The 18095-nt window shown below is 41.2% G+C and overlaps 1 protein-coding gene across 5 annotated transcripts in view; it reads left to right on the forward strand.

The window, feature by feature from the left end:
- The first annotated feature begins 462 nt into the window (after positions 1 to 462).
- NLGN4X (neuroligin 4 X-linked) overlaps positions 463 to 18095 on the forward strand; it is a 265484-nt gene continuing 247851 nt past the window's right edge. For 3 of the 5 annotated variants that reach the window (XM_060769899.2, XM_060769904.2, XM_060769902.2), the window contains exon 1: positions 815 to 1654. The gene's annotated coding sequence lies outside the window, so the exon portion shown is untranslated. Of the gene's footprint in view, positions 546 to 619; positions 765 to 814; positions 1655 to 18095 lie in introns of those variants that run through there. The other 2 variants (XM_060769901.2, XM_060769900.2) reach the window with 2 other exon arrangements.

Raw genomic sequence — 18095 nt, forward strand, 5'->3', positions numbered from 1 at the left:
AGGTTAAGAAGGATGGGGTATAAATGTTCAAAATAAATAAATAAATAAATAAATAATACCTAATAACTAAAAAAAGGTCAGAGAGGTTTCAAAACTGGATTCCACTGCTGTTCCTGCCACTTTCCATCACAGCCATGGTCCAAATCTCAAGGTTGGGGTGGGATAGATTTTTGAATAAAAGTGAATCTAAACATGCTATGCACTCAAAGTAGGAAACGCTCTGTGTGTGTGTGTGTGTGTGTGGTGTCGTTGAGGGGCGGAAGAGGAGTGAACGAGAGGGATGAGAGCTAAGATTCCACTGCTGTTCTTGCCACTTTCCATCACAGCCATGGTCCAAATCTCAAGGTTGGGGTGGGATAGATTTTTGAATAAAAGTGAATCTAAACATGCTATGCACTCAAAGTAGGAAACGCTCTGTGTGTGTGTGTGTGTGTGTGGTGTCGTTGAGGGGCGGAAGAGGAGTGAACGAGAGGGATGAGAGCTAAGATTCCACTGCTGTTCTTGCCACTTTCCATCACAGCCATGGTCCAAATCTCAAGGTTGAGGTTGTATAGATTTTGGTATAAAAGCGAATGGAAACATGCTAATCATTTAAACTAGAAAACTGTGTGTGTGTGTCGGAAGCGGAATGCAGGGGAGGGATGAGAGCGACTCATCCAGGAGCCTAAGACTCCAGACCCAGCAGAATAGAATAGATGCTAGACTGCCCACCGTTTTGTGCCTCTCTCAAGTTGGGCAGGAAAGGGTGATCGGCGTGCGTGGAAGTAAGCAAGGAGCGATGGTGGGGCGGAAAGAGGCAGGGGCTTGGCAGGGGGAGCCTCCTTCCTCGGGTGCCTTTGTGCGTTAAGGCAGGGGAAAGCCCCTCTCTGCTTGCGTCGGGCGTCCACCTGTTCCTCCGGCGGGGCTCGGGGCGGCCGGGCGCCTCCTCTTCCTCTCCGTCCTCCCCTTCCTCCTCCTCCACCTCCTCCTCTTCTTCTTCTTCCTCCTCCTCCTCCTCCTCTTCCTCCTCGGGGCTGCCTGGGCTGGCGATGCTCCTGGGCGCGTCGGGCTGGCGATGGAGCGCGGCTCGCTGGAGTGATGGGACAGGCTGCGGAGATCTATTGGCTGCCGGCTTTGTAAATTTCATTCCGTTTGGTCCAATCGCAGGAGGAGAGAGCCGGGAACAGCCTGGACCCTCCGCTGCTGCCGCTGCCATCTCGCTTTCCCTCGCCGATCGCTCGCCGTCTCTTCTCCGCCTCGGCCGGGCCAGGAACCTTGGCTTGGGCTCCTCCTCCCCCGGACCCGCCGAGACGCGGTTTGGCCCTCGCCCCCTCCCAGCTCGAATGTAGGTCATTGCCAAGCCAAAGCACCGGGTGCCTTCCAACCTGGGGTCGCGGCTGGTGCTTCCCGGGGGCTGGCTCGCTCGCTCGCTCGCTCGCCTTCTTCCTCGCCGCTTCTGCTTCCTTCCTCTTCTTCTTCTTTTGGAGAGAGGCTGTTGCATTCCTTTGGGCGAAGGAGAGAGGGAAAGGGGGAAACACGCCGCCGCGCCGGGATTGGATTTCCCCCAAGGAGAGGGGCGCGGGGGGCTGGACCGGAGCTGAGCTGCTTGAGAGCCGGGTCGGGTGATCTCTCTGGAGCCCTCCGGGAGGAATCCTCCGGATCCCAGAGCTGCAAGGTAGGCAACAGAGATCGCTGCCCTTCCAACCACCCTCCCCCTCTCCCCACCTCCACCCCCGGATTTGCAGCTGGTCCTCTGGAAAGGGACAGCTCTGCTGCAGTCCTCTCTCTCTCTCTGCGCCTTTTTGGAGAGGGATCTCTCCCCCCCCCCCCCGCTTATCCACCCTTTAATTTGAGGGATATGTGTGGAAGGGGGGGGGGAGATTGCGTCTCTCTCTTTCTCTCTCTCTCTTTTTTTCTCTCTCTCTTTCCCCCCTTCTTTTTCCACCATTACAGGCGATTTGCCATGTCTTTCTCGATATACACGCGCACACGCATCTACACCTCTTTTATCACTGAACCGCTATTAGGGCGATTAGGAGCTGAGAGCAAAAGGGAAGCGGGGGAGGGGATCACTTTGGTGCAGTCGGCTATTTGGAAAGGCTTCCTTGGAGGCGGGAGGAAAAGGGGGAAAGCAGGAGGGAAGCTCGGTGTGAGGTGTTTACAAAGTAGCTCTGCCTCAGGGACAAATAAACAGAAAAGCGGGGGGGGGGGAGAGAGAGAGAGAGAGAGAGAGAGAGAGAGATGGAGTGGGGGCGGTTTTGATATCTGCAGTGTGTGGTGAACGCGAAGCAGTTTTCCCTGCAAAGCCGGGGAGAATTGTGCAAACGACCAGGGACCTCATGGGATTTTAGTTGGCAACGGCAAAAGGAGGTGTTGTTGTTGACTGGCAAAAGAGGCACGTTGAGCTTTGAGGCCCCCTTTGTCGGAGGAAAGCGATGGTTTGGTAGAGGGTTTTTTTTTTTTTTGGTTGGGGAGGGGAAAGAGAAGGCTTCTCTGGAGGCGTCATGAAGCCAATCTCCAAGACTTTCAAGAGGCTGCCGCCTACTGCCGCTGCTTGTGGTTTTGTGCATCCATCTCCAATTCTGGGGGGTGGTCAGGCACGTGACCGATTCCAAGCCTGGCCCTGGGGTGGGTTCATGGCTGATCCTTTCTATGAAGGGAAAAATAAAATACCACAGAGGGAGAAGTGCCCCCCTCTCTTTCCCAAGCATGGGTTGCCAGGGAGGGGTAGATGATATGATATCTCTGTGTCATGGTTTGATGGTTCACAGATCTCTGAATCTTTTGATTGGGGAAAGGGAAGTGAAGTCACCCCCTCCCATTGTTTGAGATGATCCAAAGCAGCCAACTCTGTTAGAAAGTTAAGAAACCCACCACTGATCCCCCCCCCCGCTTTCACCATGTGGTATCCCAGCATCTAGGGGCTGCCTCTGCTCTCTTAGACCTCCCCCTCACCCCTCCTCCTCTGCACTGCAGCTGCCTTCCTTTGCTATCACCCCCCTTCTCTTTTCACTCTGCAGGGCTCAGTGAATGATGGCCTGTCCCCCATCCACAGACACTCAAAAGGGGGACACCCTTCCCTAACTTGTTTGCCTTCAGGGCTGCCCTTCTCTTAACCAAGGGAGGGGATCCTCCCTGGTGGATAAGGTGGCATACAAGAAAATATGAGGGATAACCTAATGTGTGAATTTGGAGAGGGAGAAGGGCAGCCACCCCCTCCTCTGACCAGCCACTGCAGGCACTTGGAAGTTTCTGATGCAGACAGGTCCCTTCCACAGGCTGCTCCTCTTTGGCACAAGAGGAAGCTTCTGCCGCTGCAGTTCCCCTTCCTTTTCCCTTGCAGCCTGTCAGGTTCAACTCTCTGGCTTCTCTGGCACCAGATAGCTCTTAGGCACCTTTGCAGGTTGAGTATCCCTTATCCAAAATGCTTGGGACCAGATGGGTTTGGGGATTTCTTATTGCCATTCCTGGATTTTGGAATATTTGCATATACTTAATGAGAGATCATGAAGATGGAACCCCAATTGAAATGCAAAATTCATTTGTGCCCCCCCCCCCCCCACACACAAACACCTTACAAATATAGCCTGAAGGTCATTTTATACACTATACTTATCCAGTTTTGTGCACAAAACAAAGTTTGTGTACTACTGAACTCCCAAAAAGCAAAGGTGTATCTGGCTCAGCTAACAATGTGCACAATTTGGGGGATTTTACAATTTCAGATAATGGATGCTCAATCTAGAAAGGGGACAACCTTTCTCACCATGCCTCCACTTTGCAGCATAGAATCATAGAATCACAGAGTTGGAAGAGACCTCATGGGCATCCAGTGCAATCCGCTGCCAAGAAGCAGGAAAATCGTATTCAAAGCACCCTCGACAGATGGCCATTCAGCCTCTGTTTAAAAGCCTCCAAAGAAGGAGCCTCCACCACACTCCTCCAACAGTATCACATCTTTTTCAAGCTAAGTTGCTGCTTCTCTGTCCATTCCTTCCCAACCCACCCTGTATTTTCCAACTATTTGCCAGGTGATGAAAACTGGTGCTGCAGATGCAACCCAAGGGTAAAATAAAGTGAAGATGTGAACGTTTCCTCCTCCCCCTTCCCAGCAACAGTTTAGTGGCCCTGTTAGGTTTATGCCTCAGGGCTCACTTGAGCCAGTTACAAGACAGTAAGTCCCAGAGGTTATGAATATCCACCTTGAGATGTGCCTTTCATCTTATCCGATGCATGAAACTCAAAAGAACTGGATTTCTTTTCTTTCCTGTTCTCTCTCCATCACCAACTGGTTTTCTGGTTATTAGAGAATCTACGCGTTGTGGTTTATTGGTTTCCATTTTGCCGTAAAGATTTTACTAGTGCAGCAACACAAGCATGCCTTCTGTGACTGATTAATTGTGCTCCTCGCTGTTCAAGAAGATGACTATACATTATTTTAAGGAAAAGAAGGAAAAATAAAACCAACTCAATTGTCTCTATTTCTGGCCTTTGTATCATTGTTATTCTCAAGACCAATAGACAATAGGACAATGCTTATCTGCTCAGGTGCTGTGGTAATTTTCAGTCTACATAAGGAGTGGGGGGGGGGATAACTTTTTTTTTTAGTAAAAAAACAAGCAGGTGTTGTTCTTGCAAGAAGATTCCACAAGGTGGTAGTGTGGACACTTCTTAATGATGTGTATTTTATTTATTTGGGGTGGGGGGGGGGGTTGGCCAATTGCTTGAATGGTTTTATTTCCATGTACTTCTCTCTGTAGCTTAAAAGACCCATTGTGTGTCTGTTTTGCAAATGACAAAAGCAGGATTGTTTTACAAATACCCAGGCCTGCTCTTCTATCTGCTGACTCTGACTTCTTGAAAAAGAGAAGGACTTACGAGGTTGCAAAGTTTATATTTGAGAATTTTAATAAATAAAGGATGTAGCTTGTTTGAGAAAAGATATAGGCATAATGTCAAATAATATGTACCAGAGTAAAAAATGGACCTTTAACTCTTGGTTGTATTAGATACATAACGTGCTCTAGATTAAACTGTCTAGTGATTCGATAACCTGAGGCAAAAAATTGGATGGAGCTACTAAATCTATTACACTAGTTGTCTTCGATCTGGTGCTGAATTTTTGATTTACCATATGGGTGTATGAGTATGAAAAGTGTTTCAGTTCTCCTTTCTTTTCTCTCTCTCTCTGTGTATATTTATATAGCCAGCAAGGAGAAAACAGAGCCTTTCTGCAAGCCATATGATTAAAGAAAGATGTTTCTGAAAATAAGCTAAATCTTTTGATCCGGTATATTTAAGGTGGGGCACGCATGTGGCATCACAGAAATGACAGGGTTTGAAAGGAAAGGGCAAAAGGACAACATCAGGGAGAGAAATGTCATGGGCAAATCAATCAGACTGTTTCTTTCCAACCATATTGTTTAGGTTTGAAACTAAAATTAAAGGAAGGCCAAAATTATGTGTTCCTGTGATGCAAAAAGATGCATTGAAATATTTTATTTCCTTGTTACTCAATGGAAGATCATAGCTGATTACATCATTCACTAGATCAAAACCTCTTTCATGCTTCCCTTTCTTTTATTTCTAGTTCACTTTCCTACTGCAGATAATTGTTAACCATGGCATAGATTCAGTGACTCTGATGTAAATTTGTACATTCTACACAGTGCCTTCTCTTGCTTGGGATTATATAAAATTTACATCACACACACACATGCAAAACACAAACACAAACAGTTACATTATCATTCTGCCAATAGTGACAGAAACATGAAAATTAAAGCAATGTAATCTGTAACCAATGGAGGCATGTTATTACTTTTAAGATTTAATTATGGTCTGATTCAATAGGATTGTCTTTTCTGTTGTCTTGTAGCTGTGGAGAATGCATTCATAGAGGTTTTGTTATCATATTTTTGTCAGGTTCCTTTTCTCTATGTTGCCTCTTTCTAGTACACTGTCATGGATCAGCCTGGTGTTTGATACATGACATAGACTCTCAATGTTCTCTCAATGTTTCTGTCATATTTCAAGGCCGCAATGTAATATGAATGGGGGAAGTTTTTAGCACACTCCATATTTATCCTTTAATCCTTATATTGTGTACGTCCAGATATTACATTTTGAGGGTTAGTCATAAATATAACTGCTGCCAATGTTACTACACATTGATGATGAAATAGTAATAGAAAATGAATGCTCAAATTTGATAGGAAAAATTACATTCATTCCTTTTAGTAGGAGATATTTTAATTCTATTGTTATTTTAACTGCCTGTTTGTTTTGATGTATCAAGAAAAACAAGCGTTTTTATGGTCAGCTTTGCTTTGCAAACACTCTCTAGAACATTAAAAACATCTTGAGTTTAGTTGTTTTGAACCATCACTGTGGCTCCAGAAGAACTGTGATAAAAGCTTTTGTCAAAAAAGAAATGCCGTCTTAATATGCACATGCCAGGCTGAAGTTCATCAACCCTTGCTGTGTGAAAGCTGTGAATCAAAAGGAAGAGCTGTTGGAATCCAGCCTCCAAATAGAAATTGTCATTTAAACAGTGACAGTTCCTGGAATGGGGAGAGGAAAGTGTGTACTGCTGTTTTTGATGGATTCTCAATACAACTGCTACTTGGCCTTTAAAAAGAGAAGGTCTATTCTTTGATGAGTCAAATCACCCACTGTGTGGAACGGATCCACTTGCGTGGGACAGTATAAATATGTCAACCCAACAGAAGGCTCTATCGTCCTGCCATTTTGTGGCCTGCTGTGAAAAAAGAAGGGAGCTGATCCTCCCATCTGACTCCAGTTTGTTCCTAATGTGTACACCTAAATGCCTACAAAAGAAAGAAGAAGAGGAAACATGAGGAAAGCAGCCCATCAAGGCAGAACTGGCACCGAGCCGTTCTGAGAAATGTTGGGACCCTCACGCCAACCTGCAGCTTTTTTCCCTTACCATGCAGCTCAGGTGCACTCGAGCTCTATTTGTAAAGCATTTATGTTATGAGCCATTTTGATCCCTACATCTGACAGGGTTATGTATTCAGCTCTCTTACCTTTTAATGGGCCTTATTCTGTTTGCTTTAGTAGTCCCCTGACCTGAATTGCAGCAAGGAAAAATGCTTGTTGTCTGATGGAAATGAGATTTCATTGGCAGTATTCCTGGAAATAATAGATAGTGAAAGGCCACTCTGTATATCTGAAGCTAAAGATTATAAATAGGGGTGGGGATGGGATGGAGGACATCTGGGTGCAACCATACCTGCAAGGGAATATTCATCAATACATTCTTAAATTATCATTTATTCTTTAGTAATATCATGAATAACAATTTCTGACATACACAGGCATGTATATGTGCTTTTCTTTCAAATTTCTTAAAAACAGTAATAATAATAATAATAATAATAATAATAATAATAATAATAACAATAACAATAACAATAAAAACAACAATAATAAACTTCATTTGTATTCCACCCTATCTCCATGAGGGGACTCAGGGCAGATTCCAGCATAACAATGGCAAACATTCAATGCCTACATAAAACACACAATACTAACATAAAATCCCAGAAAACCCCCACATATGAAAGTAACATTAAAGCCTAACATCAAATTAAGACCTAACATCAGTAAATTAAACCTGACATCAATAAATTAAACTACGTGTAATCAGACAAAATTCTATAATAACATAAATCTAAACAAAACATCCATATTAGTGTACAACAGCCAGCAACGTTTCACAAAATGGTGTGGGTTGGTTATGTAGTCAAATAAGGTCATTGTGCTGGTGTGACCCAGGAAAGCCCAAATACAAATAGTTCTCAACCAGAGGCCTGGCAGTGATCTCTCTACCAGCTATTCCTCCTCCTCTCCATATGCTAGTGAGCAGAAGTAGGACTTCAGTTGTTTTTTTAAAGGAGAGGAGGGAGGGGGCCAACTTCATTTCTTTAGGGAGGGAGTTCCAGAGGTGGTCTGTCCTTTTTAATCTTGATTATCTTTTCCTCAATTTCAACTCTTTTCTGTAATAGATCATACTTTTATGTCTGCTTGGACTCACTTACAAGATAGTATTTGGTTTGGATCTCGTTGCAGATTTCTTGACACTACAGGGATATAAATTCAAGATTCCCTCTTCCGTTCTCAATTCTTAAGCCAATGAACCACATGAAATTGTGGGTGGAATGGAATAGCATTAAAATAACAACTACCCTCCTTTCAAACACTGGTAAATTTGGTATAATTAGAAAAAATAAGAAAAGGATACACACTTCTACCTCCTACTTATTTTAGAGTGCTGTTCTTCATCAAATTGGCCATTTCTTATTCTTGGTTCATATTTTTGCTAGTCAGCAATCAATATAGTATTTAATAGTGAGACTTTGGATTTATATAGTAACAGACCAGTGGACCAAATTCTGGTCGTAATGAAAAAAATGCTGCTCTATTCCTCTAGAGCATTTTACAAACATTTTAAAAAAAAAAGATGGAAGCTTAGGTTCTCATTCTCAGACTTTGAGATCATATCATCTTGCTTGACTGACCAAGGATGAAATGAAAATCACAAAACCAGAAACTGAATTTGTGCAGTCATCCTACTGTTTGTAGTCAAGGATCATGAATTCACAGAACATATCAAAACAAACATGCATAGGCATACATTACAGTTCACACTTTTGAGATTGAAAAGGGGTAAAGAAGCATTATTCTATGTTGTTACTGTTGTTATTTATACCCCACTTTAATCTTATAAATTGAGACCCCAAAGTGGCTATTCTGTTTTGTATATAACTGCCAGACCAAGCTGCTCTTACTAAATATGTTTTGAGATAAAATAAGAGTTAATATATATGAAAACTTAAATCAATCTTTTGTATCTAGTCTTCTATATTTATATAATCTTCCAAATGTAGCTATTTAGCAAAATTCAGTGTGAATGCCAGTTAATATGGGACACTACTAGACATAATTGCCCCTTTTGTCTAATGTGGTCATTTGGGGCAGAATGGCTTCATCCACTCTGTTTGCAGGTCTTTCACAACTTCCAGATTGTTTATGGAAAGCTGGGTGACCTCTGGAGCATACTTAGAGTTGTATGGGGGACATGATACAATACAGAAAGGGAAAGTCACATTCCACAAATGGATGTCAACTGCCATGATGTTCATTATAGCCCACTATCTACACATTGAAATCATTTCTGTACCTTTAAATAGATCAACAGTAGTTTTCGCTCTTTATATTTGAATTTGCTATAGCTCACTGTTTAATACCTCCAGCTTGTAGCCTGAAAACTGCTTACTGAGAAAAACAGTTGATATATTTGATGGACAGTGTTCACAGAAATTTATGCCACTATAAACATACTAGACTTTACAGCACCATGAAAGTAATTCTCCCCATGCTGCTTTTTACATAAAATGGTTATTAAAAAGAAGTTGAATTTACTTTGATACCTCCCTTGACTGCATAATGTATAACTAGAGGTCCTTCTGAAAATTTGGTGTCTTAGGTCTGTGTCTTCTTGGGAAATTATATTTTGTGCATATATAGTCCAAATACTGAGTTGTCTTACAATGGAATATAGGCATGCATACATGATTACAAAGGTCCTAACTAAGCTTGAAACTGGCAAGTTAATAAATAAACTCACAGTAAAAACTGCATGCTTTCCAAAAAGCTTTTAAGAAGTTCTTCACCAAATTTAGCAGTCACAATGGATTCAAAAATAGTTTGCGAACACGAAGGAGATCATAGGGGAACAAATAGAAGGATTTCTTAATGGAAGGAAATAAGTGGTGGAGTTCCCAAAGGATCTGTGTTTGAAGAGACTGATGTAGCACCATGCAGTTTATTCATAAACAATCTGTATGAAAGCATAAGTTTTGAAATGTTTGTGGAGTATACCCATATTCACAATGACAAAATCTAAACTTATCTAAACAAACTCCAGAAATATTTGGAGAGATTTTGAAAGTATAGAAAAACAAATATAGGCAGATATTCATATGTTTGCTGATAGGATCTGAATAAACTAAACATACCCTAAACAAAAGGACACTGAGATGTAGTAGTCTGAAAAGACTAGTTTCCTCTGAAGAAATATTGAAAAATGCAATTTGAGGGGACTGGGTCTAATTGTGTCCTTTGCTGCAGTTTCTGCAAAATCTGTTCTAGAATACTGAAAAGCTATTGGTTTGGGGTAATTTACTTACTTACTTACTATATTTATATAATGCCTTTCTAAACCCAGAAAGGGAGAGGGGGGTCAAGGCAGTTTACAACATATTAATGGCAAATTTTCAATATGCCATACACATGTAGAAAGGAGAAAAATCCTAATAACTAAACACTAACATATAACTATAAATTAAAATCATTTAAAACATTAAACATAAGACATTTAAACTTTAAAACAAAGCATTAAAATATCCTGGTATAAATATTAGAATCATGTGATACAAAAATCATACACCGTAGCCATTCCAATTGTCATTGCACATATTTCCTAATTATTCTTTGCACTGCATTGTTTTACTGGCCAAAGGCTTGATCCCACAACCACATCTTTGTTTTCTTTCTAATGGCCAGGAGGGAGGTCACTGATCTAATCTCATTGGGGAGAGAGTTCCAGAGTCAAGGAGCCACCACTGAGAAGGCCCTGTTTCTCATCTCCACCAACCTCACTTGAGACAGAGGCGGGACCGAGAGCAGGGCCTCCCCAGAAGTTCTTAACTTCTGTCATGGTTCATAGAGGGAGATAAGTTTGGACAGGAAAGCTGGGGCTGGAACCATTTAGGGCTCTATAGCCAGCACTTTGAATTATGCTCAGTAGCAAACTGGCAGCCAGTGGAGCTCACTATCAGGGGAGTTGTTTTCTCCCTGTATGCCACCCCAGTTAGAAATCTGGTTGCTGCCCATTGGACCATTTGAAACAGTCTTCAAAGGCAACCCCACATAGAGCGTGTTGCAGTAATCTATTCTCGATGTAACAAGAGCACGGACCACTGTGGCCAAGTCTGACTTCTGAAGGTATGGGTGCATCTGGCAAATAAGTTTTAATTGTGCAAAAACATTGCTGAAACCTGGGATTCCAGGCTCGGTGATGAATCCAGGATCAGTCCCAAGCTGAAAACCTGTGTGTTCAGAGGAAGTGTAACCTCATCCAGCACAGCTGTAACCTATGCTCTGTCTGGCCTTTCAACTGACCAGGAATACCTCTGTTTTGTCTGGATTCAGTTTCAATTTATTTGTCCTCATCCAGACCATCACAGCAGCTAAGCAGCAGTTCAGGACCTGAAAAGCCTCCTTAGTTGCAGGTGAAAAAGAGTGATAGAGTTGTATACAATAATAATCATCATCATCATCTTCATCATCATCATCATCTTTATTTATATCCTGCCACCTCTCCACAAGGACTCAGGGCGGCTCACTACAACTTTATATGAAGTTTCCTGTAATATATCTTAATTTTTAAGGGTTGGAGAACATCACCATAACATGCAAATAAAATTGATTTGCTTTTTGGATGAAAAGTGAGAATTAGGAAGATTCATTGAATAAATTTGTCTGCCATTCCAAACCCCTTTCCATTCATCCCAGTTATTGTGGACAAAAACAGTACTGTGTTATTTGTACTCTATAATTCAAAGATGGGTGATTTGTGGTCTTCCAAATGATCTTGAAGTGCTACTCCCAGAAAGTCTGGATGGCCTAGCCAATGGTGAAGGATAATAGCAATTGAGAAGCAACTCAAACTACGACTTTTCAACACCTGATCTGATTAGTACATTTTCTTTTTAATGTGCTTTTGTTCCAGTTCCACTGTTAATGGAATCTTTTTAACAAGGCTTCATCTCAGTAATGTCATAGCATTTTTAGGCTCCTCTTCCGTATATTATTTTGTGAACACCTTTCTACTTGATGGAGGTGTTGAAACTTTTAAGAGAGCCAAGCTTTGAAAATTAATGGTGCTCTTATTAGAAACACATTATAGGAAATAGCACACAAAACTGATTGAATGGCTAGGCTGAAGGAAGAGAAAAATGCACTCATTATTAAAATGACTTCATTTTTTATTTTAAAAATACCAATTTATCAATGGTTGGAATGGGACTATTTTACTGGATTTTTGGTAATAGCTTAAGAAGGCCTTATTGGAGTATGACTGGCAGTAAATGGAAAATAGAGGTTTTGTAATGAGACTATTGAAAACCTGACGAGTATAAAGCCATATATTACTGAATTCATGAATCAGAGTGATTATATAAACGTATAATTGTTCATTAGACATAATTTTATATCTAATCTAATGTAGGTTTCATACTTTAATACAGCACAGTGGTTGCCTGTGGATAATGCTTCTACATGGGCTCCTAACTAGTAAATAACCATTTAAAGAAAATGTTCAATGAAGTAGCATATAATTTGCAAAAGGAAGATCAGAAGTTCAGATCTTGTCCCTTTCAACTGAAAAAAATCCTGGTAAATATTGGGAAATTATACCCATCTGATATCTTGTATGATGTTCATGAAAAGCACAGTACAGTGTGCCCATCATATCTGTAGTCTCATCATCCGTGGGGACAACGCACCAGGGAGCGCTGCCTGTTCCACTACCTCCAATTGCCATGACTCTGCAGAAGCTGCTTGCCACCATGTGATACTAAAAGACAAGGGAGTTACAGATGGATGGGAATTTCTCAAGAGTGAAATACTCAAGGCGCAATTGCAAACTGTGCCAACAAAGAGAAAAAATAAGACAAGTGCAAAGAAGCCAGAATGGATGTCCAAAGAACTTCTAACTGTGCTAAAACACAAAAGAGACATGCACAAGAAGTGGAAAAAGGGAGAAATCACCAAAGAAGAATTCAAACAAATAGCCAACACCTGTAAGGAAAAGGTCCACAAGGCTAAAGCACACAACGAGCTCAGGCTTGCCAGGGACATTAAAAACAATAAAAAGGGCTTCTTTTCTTATGTCAGTAGAAAAAGGAAAAACAAGGAGGCAATAGGGCCTCTTCGAGGAGAAGATGGGGCAATGCTGACAGGGGGTAGGGAAAAGGCAGAACGACTTAATGCCTTCTTTGCCTCGGTCTTCTCACAAAAAGAAAGTAATCTTCAACCTCAGCAAGTTGGAGTGGATGAGGGATTAGAGGACATCCAACCCCAAATTGGGAAACAAGTCATCCAGGAATATCTGGCTGCTCTAAATGAGTTCAAGTCCCCAGGGCCAGATCAACTACACCCAAGAGTACTGAAGGAACTAGCGGAAGTCATTTCGGAACCATTGGCAATCATCTTTGAGAGTTCTTGGAGAACGGGAGAAGTTCCAGCAGACTGGAGGAGGGTCAATGTGGTCCCAATCTTCAAGAAGGGAAAAAAGGATGACCCAAACAATTACCATCCAGTCAGCCTCACATCAATACCAGGCAAGATTCTGGAAAAGATTGTTAAGGAAGTGGTCTGCAAACACTTAGAAAGAAATGCGGTCATCGCTAATAGTCAACATGGATTTATCAAAAACAAGTCATGCCAGACTAATCTGATCTCTTTTTTCGATAGAGTTACAAGCTGGGTAGATGCGGGGAATGCCATGGATGTAGCGTACCTGGATTTCAGTAAGGCCTTCGACAAGGTCCCACATGAACTTCTGGCAAGGAAACTAGTCCAATGTGGGCTAGGCAAAACTATGGTGAGGTAGATCAGTAATTGGTTAAATGGACAAACCCAGAGGGTGCTCACCAATACTTCCTCTTCATCCTGGAAAGAAGTGACAAGTGGAGTGCCGCAGGGTTCCATCTTTGGCCTGGTCCTGTTCAACATCTTTATTAATGACTTAGATGAAGGGCTAGAAGGCATGATCATCAAGTTTGCAGACGACACCAAATTGGGAGGGATAGCCAATACTCCAGAGGACAGGAGCAGAATTCAAAACGATCTTGACAGATTGGAGAGATGGGCCAAAACTAACAAAATGAAGTTCAACAGTGACAAATGCAAGATACTCCACTTTGGCAGGAAACACGAAATGCAAAGATACAGAATGGGGGACAATGCTTGGCTCGAGAGCAGTACGTGTGAAAAAGATCTTGGAGTCCTCGTGGACAACAAGCTAAACATGAGCCAACAATGTGATGTGGCGGCAAAAAAAGCCAATGGGATTTGCATCAATGGGAGCATAGTGTCTAGATCTAGGGAAGTAATGCTACCCCTCTATTCTGCTTTGGTTAGACCACACCTGGAATATTGTGTCCAATTTTGGGCACCACAATTCAAGAGAGATATTGACAAGCTGGAATGTGTCCAGAGGAGGGCGACTAAAATGATCAAGGGTCTGGAGAACAAGCCCTTTAAGGAGCGGCTTAAGGAGCTGGGCATGTTTAGCCTGAAGAAGAGAAGGCTGAGAGGAGATATGATAGCCATGTATAAATATGTGAGAGGAAGCCACAGGGAGGAGGGAGCAAGCTTGTTTTCTGCTTCTTTGGAGACTAGGACACAAAACAATGGCTTCAAACTACAAGAGAGGAGATTCCATCTGAACATGAGGAAGAACTTCCTGACTGTGAGAGCCATTCAGCAGTGGAACTCTCTGCCCCGGAGTGTGGTGGAGGCTCCTTCTTTGGAAGCTTTTAAACAGAGGCTGGATGGCCATCTGTCAGGGGTGATTTGAATGCAATATTCCTTCTTCTTGGCAGGGGGTTGTACTGGATCGCCCATGAGGTCTCTTCCAACTCTTTGATTCTATGATTTTATGATTCTATGTAATTTCTTCATTTGCAACCATGTAAAACTATTGCTGGTGCCACCAATCACAGCAGGGATATGATGAGCATCTGTAGCAATGCTGTTTATGTTTAATTGTTAGTGAAAGACCCTGTAGAATGTAACCAGCATTCTATTAGAAAAGCTTCCATGGGGACATAGAAAGCAGAAGTGGCAGCTTTCCTGCCTGTTTGTTTATGAATGACTGTGCAGGAGTGTCACCCACACTGCCAGTCACAGGCTGGTGAGCAACTTTCACAGGGACATGTTGAACAGCAGTGCTTGGTCATTAGCACTGCTGTTCGCTTGGTCATTAGCAGAGAACCATGCAGGAGTGTTTCTAGCACTGCTTACTGCAATGCAATGAGCATCTTCTGCAGGAACGTGGTGAGCAGAAGTGTCAGTGTTGCTGCTTGGTCATTCATGGAAGATGCTCAAAGACAGAAAAAGGCAGCTGGCAGGCTCCCTGCTTCCACTGCTGCCTTATCCCACATTTAAAAGGGACACAAGCATTTGTTTTTTGTTTGTATCTGCCAAAGGTCGTAGAACAGTGATTTTCATCCTGTGGGTCCCCAGATGTTTTGGCCTGAAAACTGTCCAGAAATCAGAGCCAGTTTAGCCTCTGTAAGGATTTCTGGGAGTTGAATGCCAAAACATCTGGGAACCCACAGGTTGAGAACCACTGTCCTAGAATCAATCCCCTGTTGATATTGAGGACCTACTGTATTGGATAAGAGTGGTGTTTCCCAAAACGTTCTCCTTTAGGTATTTTAAATTTCAAATCCCAGAAGTCCCAGACAACTCAGTCAATAGTCAGAAATTCTGGGATCTGAAATCTAAAACTCCTGAAAGATCAATGTTTGTGACCCACTGAGCTAGAGAGAGGAAAGGCTTAATTGATATCGGGCTGTTTTCCTGCATTGTACAGCTGCAGATTTTGGGTATATGGCTATTCACATTTCTAGCAGTGTTATACATTGATTTAGATTTTTTATATTGTTGTGTTCCTCAACTATATTGCAATAAAGATATGATTTACTATGAGGTGTGATGAAATGGTGCATGAGGTTAGTTAAATGGCAGATGAGGAAAGTCTGTTGTGAAAATCAGAGGAGAGCTTAGTTAAAAGAACTAAAAAATAAGATAAAAGGCTGGTAGCCTCAAGTGTTGTTAAGGAAAAAGGTAAGCATGGCATGTTACAGTAAGTTTATTATATTGTATTGTTGAGTATTTATTCTAATTGTTATTTCCCATCAAAATATGTAATAACACCTCAATATATTTCCTTCCAGAGTATAAGTGTAACTCAGAAATGAAATAATATGGGAAAAATGGGTTTCACAGGTGTGGAGAAATCCTGGTGAGAAAAGTCCTGTACTAGTGAACATCTTTGCAGTTCTGGACTTATTCTGCACATAATTCATACATAGTGCAAAAATCAGCACTGTCTGCACATGATATTCTACATGGAAAATAATATTTAAATGCAGAATTAAAAAATAGAATACCTGCACAGAAAATGATGTTTTCTGCATACAAATAATCTGTAATTGGGGTTGGTTCTGCATAACATTTGTACATGGTTGATTTACATAGCAAATAGAATTTTCTCCTAATATTTCATACACAAACAAGTATATGAAATGGAGAGGCAAATGTTCCTTGGTAAACCAACAAGTGCTGACAACAGGTCCTTTTTGAGACGTTTTGGAGCAAATCTAAACTTGTCTATGACTAATGCCTGATATTTATGCCAAATATGAGGGCACAACTGTGTTGGACCTCACAGCTGTGTTTGGTGTCAGCTGAGAGACAGTGGACCAAATATATATGTACATAACATCCATGCATATTCTGTCCTTGCCTGGATGTAAAGAAAAAAAAAATAAGATCTAGAAACAATAGGGTGAAGGGTGAAGCTTCACCTATACACCAGCACCTATCACAAATATTTCAATTCTTCAGCAATCATTGTTGAAATTAAATAGCACTAGAAAGATAACTATTTCAGAAATAAGTTCAAGGAGTTTATGACAGGTTTTCGTCCCCACTGTCTCAGCAAACATTTACTAAAATTGTTGCTTCCTAAATGCTGATCTTTGTTCGTGGTGTCTTTTTGAAAGGACATTCGAAAAAAAATGCAGAGGCTTATTTAACAGTGATCCTATTAAGTAAAGCATAACCTTTATTGTTTAACTATCTCAGATATGTGATTGAAGTCATTTCCTCCCAACAAGATCACTTGTCTGCCTCTGAATGACAGATGTATTATCATGAAATATATCTGTAGGGCCACATATACTTACTGGTATAGGAGCTGTTTTTGAACAAATCAGATGCAATTCACTAGATGCAATGCAGCCAGTAAAGTTTTCAACATAATATTTGCTGCAGGTGCCCAGAAGATGAAAGTAAAAGATGAAGCTTATGTGATCCCTTGGAGTGCTGAATCAGTAAAACAATGTTTAAATTATACACAGCTGGACAGATAAGCTGCAACCCTTAGGTTGTACATTAGATAATATAGACTTCTCTGTGGTAGGTCTCTTGTCCAAATTATCAATGTTTAGTAGAATATAGACATTCACAGAAGAGTTAGAAAACCAGAAAGAGCATGGAGTTCTGAAGTCTGCAATTGCTTAATGTATGGCACTTGTTTTGCTCTTGGAGATAAATTTGTGCCAGTGAAGATAATAGAATTGTGGCAAGGAGTCTAATGGATGGTATTGATGAAATGTCAGATGATAGCTGATATTACTGTAAAACACCATTGTTTGCTTCAATGGATGTGTGTTAATGTCTTGATATGGACTTTCATTCAGTATCAAGATGAGGAGTCAATTTAAAGATGACTGTTGAGTCTGAACCAGTTTGGAGAGATCGTAACAGTTGGAACCATCTCTCATATATTATTGTCTATTACTATGTCATTATTTTATGTGGATTTGGACTAACTATTATAGACTAGACTTATTATATTAGTTGCTATTATATAATCATAGTTTATTAAATTGACAGGTGAAATAAGGCTACTATCCACCATTCAAAAGGCATTTTTGTAGCAGTGGAATGAGTGACATCCTAGCAGCAAATCAAAATCAAAACTCCTATCAAAACCTGCTTTGAAAAGTAATTACAGTCCTAACACAAAGGTTCCAAAGTAGTTAGTTTAACAGTATAGTTATTTCTTTATTCTTAAATTGCTTTTTCCAATTTCTTAAAATGGAATACATAGATAGTAAATCCAGAGACTATGTTAACTCAATGTGCATCTGCTTCACTCCCATCCATAAATTATATGATTTTAAAACCGTATATCTACTTTAGACACAATTCAGATTTTAAAGCAAAAC

The sequence above is a fragment of the Anolis sagrei genome, chromosome 3, assembly GCF_037176765.1.
Source record: "Anolis sagrei isolate rAnoSag1 chromosome 3, rAnoSag1.mat, whole genome shotgun sequence".
NCBI classification, from domain to species: domain Eukaryota; kingdom Metazoa; phylum Chordata; class Lepidosauria; order Squamata; family Dactyloidae; genus Anolis; species Anolis sagrei.